We start from the raw sequence: 5000 nt of genomic DNA on the forward strand, positions 1-5000 counted from the left end.
ATCCTGGAATATCCAATGCCTGAGGTCATCTGCCTTTGGCCTAAAGAGCAGGAACCCGGACTTCACCAAAGAAATCGGTAACACAGACATTGTCATCCTGCAAGAAACCTGGTATGGAGGAGACGGATCCACTGGTTGCCCTCTAGGTTACAGAGAGCTGGTAGTCCCATCCACCAACTACCAGGTGTGAAACAGGGAAGGGACTCAGGGGGTATGCTAATTTGGTATAGAGCAGACCTAACTCACTCCATTAAATTAATCAAAACAGGAACATTCTACATTTGGCTAGAAATTCAAAAGGAAATGATCCTAACAGAGAAAAATGTCCTCCTGTGTGCTACCTATATCCCCCCACTAGAATCCCCATATTTTAATGAAGACAGCTTCTCCATCCTGGAGGGGTAAATCAATAATTTCCAGGCCCAGGGACATGTACTAGTCTGTGGCGACCTAAATGCCAGAACCGGACAAGAACATGACACCCTCAGCACACAGGGGGACAAACACCTGCCTGGAGGTGACAGCATTCCCTCCCACATATGCCCCCCTAGGCACAACTATGACAACATAACCAACAAAAACGGGTCACAACTCCTGCAGCTCCGTCACACACTGGGTATGTACATAGTCAATGGTAGGCTTCGAGGGGACTCCTATGGTAGGTACACCTATAGCTCATCTCTTGGCAGTAGTACTGTAGACTACTTTATCACTGACCTCAACCCAGAGTCTCTCAGAGCGTTCACAGTCAGCCCACTGACACCCCTATCAGACCACAGCAAAATCACAGTCTACTTAAACAGAGCAATACTCAATCATGAGGCATCAAAGCCAAAGGAACTGAGTAACATTAAGAAATGCTATAGATGGAAGGAATGCAGTTTGGAAACCTACCAAAAAACAATTAGGCAACAACAAATTCAATCCCTTTTAGACAATGTCCTGGGTAAAACGTTCCACTGTAATAGTGTAAACTTGGCAGTAGAAAATCTCAACAGTATATTTGACCTCTCAGCTTCCCTATCAAAACTAAAAATCTCAAATAGAAAACCGAAGAAAATTAACAACAATGACAAATGGTTTGATGAAGAATGCAAAAATCTAAGAAAGAAATTGAGAAACCTGTCCAACCAAAAACAGAGAGACCTGGAAAACCTGAGTCTACGATTTCACTATGGTGAATCACTAAAACAATACAGAAATACACTACGGAAAAAGAAGGAACAGCTTGTCAGAAATCAGCTCAATGTAATTGAAGAATCCATAGACTCTAACCACTTCTGGGAAAATTGGAAAACACTAAACAAACAACAACACGAAGAATTATCTATCCAAAATGGAGATGTATGGGTAAACCACTTCTCCAATCTTTTTGGCTCTATAACAAAGAATAAAGAGCAAAAACATATACATGATCAAATACAGATCTTAGAATCAACTATTAAAGACTACCAGAACCCACTGGATTCTCCAATTACATTGAATGAGTTACAGGACAAAATAAAAACCCTCCAACCCAAAAAGGCCTGTGGTGTTGATGGTATCCTCAATGAAATGATCAAATATACAGACAACAAATTCCAATTGGCTATACTGAAACTCTTTAACATCATCCTTAGCTCTGGCATCTTCCCCAATATTTGGAACCAAGGACTGATCACCCCAATCCACAAAAGTGGAGACAAATTTGACCCAAATAACTACCGTGGAATATGCGTCAACAGTAACCTTGGGAAAATCCTCTGCATTATCATTAACAGCAGACTCGTACACTTCCTCAATGAAAACAACGTACTGAGCAAATGTCAAATTGGCTTTTTACCAAATTACCATACAACAGACCATGTATTCACCCTGCACACCCTAATTGACAACCAAACAAACCAAAACAAAGGCAAAGTCTTCTCATGCTTTGTTGATTTCAAAAAAGCCTTCGACTCAATTTGGCATGAGGGTCTGCTATACAAACTGATGGAAAGTGGTGTTGGGGGTAAAACCTACGACATTATAAAATCCATGTACACAAACAACAAGTGTGCTGTTAAAATTGGCAAAAAACACACACATTTCTTCACACGGGGTTGTGGGGTTAGACAGGGATGCAGCTTAAGCCCCACCCTCTTCAACATATATATCAACGAATTGGCCCGGGCACTAGAAAAGTTTGCAGCACCCGGCCTCACCCTACTAGAATCCGAAGTCAAATGTCTGCTGTTTGCTGATGATCTGGTGCTTCTGTCACCAACCAAGGAGGGCCTACAGCAGCACCTAGATCTTATGCACAGATTCTGTCAGACCTGGGCCCTGACAGTAAATCTCAGTAAGACCAAAATAATGGTGTTCCAAAAAAGGTCCAGTCACCAGGACCACAAATACAAATTCCATCTAGACACTGTTGCCCTAGAGCACACAAAAAACTATACATACCTTGGCCTAAACATCAGCGCCACAGGTAACTTCCACAAAGCTGTGAACGATCTGAGAGACAAGGCAAGAAGGGCATTCTATGCCATCAAAAGGAACATAAATTTCAACATACCAATAAGGATTTGGCTAAAAATACTTGAATAATTCATAGAGCCCATTGCCCTTTATGGTTGTGAGGTCTGGGGTCCGCTCACCAACCAAGACTTCACAAAATGGGACAAACACCAAATTGAGACTCTGCACGCAGAATTCTGCAAAAATATCCTCAGTGTACAACGTAGAACACCAAATAATGCATGCAGAGCAGAATTAGGCCGATACCCACTAATGATCAAAATCCAGAAAAGAGACGTTAAATTCTATAACCACCTAAAAGGAAGCGATTCCCAAACCTTCCACAACAAAGCCATCACCTACAGAGAGATGAACCTGGAGAAGAGTCCCCTAAGCAAGCTGGTCCTGGGGCTCTGTTCACAAACACAAACACACCCTACAGAGCCCCAGGACAGCAGCACAATTAGACCCAACCAAATCATGAGAAAACAAAAAGATAATTACTCGACACATTGGAAAGAATTAACAAAAAAACAGAGCAAACTAGAATGCTATTTGGCCCTACACAGAGAGTACACAGCGGCAGAATACCTGACCACTGTGACTGACCCAAAATTAAGGAAAGCTTTGCCTATGTACAGACTCAGTGAGCATAGCCTTGCTATTGAGAAAGGCCGTGGCTCTCAAGAGAAGACAGGCTATGTGCTCACTGCCCACAAAATGAGGTGGAAACTGAGCTGCACTTCCTAACCTCCTGCCCAATGTATGACCATATTAGAGAGACATATTTCCCTCAGATTACACAGATCCACAAAGAATTCGAAAACAAATCCAATTTTGAAAAACTCTGATATCTACTGGGTGAAATTCCACAGTGTGCCATCACAGCAGCAAGATTTGTGACCTGTTGCCACGAGAAAAGGGCAACCAGTGAAGAACACACACCATTGTAAATACAACCCATATCTATGCTTATTTATTTTATCTTGTGTCCTTTACCATTTGTACATTGTTAAAACACTGTATATATATATATATATATATATATGACATTTGTAATGTCTTTATTGTTTTGAAACTTCTGTATGTGTGATGTTTACTGTTAATTTTTATTGTTTATTTCACTTTATATATTCACTTTATATATTATCTACCTCGCTTGCTTTGGCAATGTTAACACATGTTTCCCATACCAATAAAGCCCTTGAATTGAATCGAATTGAATTGAGAGAGAGAGAGAGAGAGAGAGATAGGGAGAGAGACATAGAGAAACAGAAAGAGAGAGACAGACATAGAGAATCAGAGAGAGAGAGAGAGAGAGTGAGAGACATAGAGAAACAGAGAGAGAGAGAGACATAGAGAAACAGAGAGAGAGAGAGAGACATAGAGAAACAGAAAGAGAGAGACAGACATAGAGAAACAGAAAGAGAGAGACAGAAACAGAGAGAGAGAGAGACAGAGAAAGAGAGAGAGAGAGAGACATAGAGAAACAGAAAGAGAGAGACAGACATAGAGAATCAGAGAGAGAGAGAGAGAGACATAGAGAAACAGAGAGAGAGAGAGAGAGACATAGAGAACCAGAGAGAGAGAGAGAGACATAGAGAACCAGAGAGAGAGAGAGAGGAACAGAGAAACAGAGAGAGAGAGAGAGGAACATAGAGAAACAGAGAGAGTGGGTGGCACAACGACTTGAAAATAGTGATAGAGGGAGGACAGAGGAGAGAGACGAAAGATAAATCAATAGCAAAACATTTCAACAGTGCCAACCTCCAACTCCCTAAACACCTCCTCCCCCCTCTCTCTCTGTATCCCTCTGTCCATCTCTCTCTCTATCCCTCTCTCTCTCTCTCTCTCTCTCTCTCTGTATCCCTCTGTCCATCTCTCTCTCTCTATCCCTCTCTCTCTCCCTCTCTCTCTCTCTCTGTCCCTCTATCCCTCTATCCCTCTCTCTCAGTCTCTATCCCTCTGTCCCTCTCTCTCTCCCTCTCTCTCTCTCTCTCTCTCTCTCTCTCTCTATCCCTCTATCCTCTCTCTCTCTCTATCCCTCTATCCCTCTCTCTCTCTCGCTCTCTCTCTCTGTATCCCTCTGTCCATCTCTCTCTCTCTATCCCTCTCTCTCTCTCTCTCTCTCTCCCTTTCTCTCTCTCTCTCTCTCTCTCTCTCTGTCCCTCTATCCCTCTATCCCTCTCTCTGTCTCTATCCCTCTGTCCATCTCTCTCTCTATCCCTCTATCTCTCTCTCTATCTCTCTCTCCCTCTCCCTCTTTATCTCTCTCTATCTCTCTCTATCCCTCTATCCCTCTATCCCTCTCTCCCTCTCCCTCTATCCCTCTCTATCTCTATCTCTCTCTCTATCCCTCTATACCTCTATGCCTCTCTGTCTCTATCCCTCTCTCTGTCTCTATTCCTCTTTACATCTCTATTCCTCTTTACATCTCTATCCCTCTCTCCGTCTCTATTCCTCTTTACATCTCTATCCCTCTCTCCGTCTCTATTCCTCTTTACATCTCTATCCCTCTT

The sequence above is a fragment of the Oncorhynchus tshawytscha genome, linkage group LG10 (genome assembly GCF_018296145.1).
Source record: "Oncorhynchus tshawytscha isolate Ot180627B linkage group LG10, Otsh_v2.0, whole genome shotgun sequence".
Taxonomy (NCBI): Eukaryota; Metazoa; Chordata; class Actinopteri; order Salmoniformes; family Salmonidae; genus Oncorhynchus; species Oncorhynchus tshawytscha.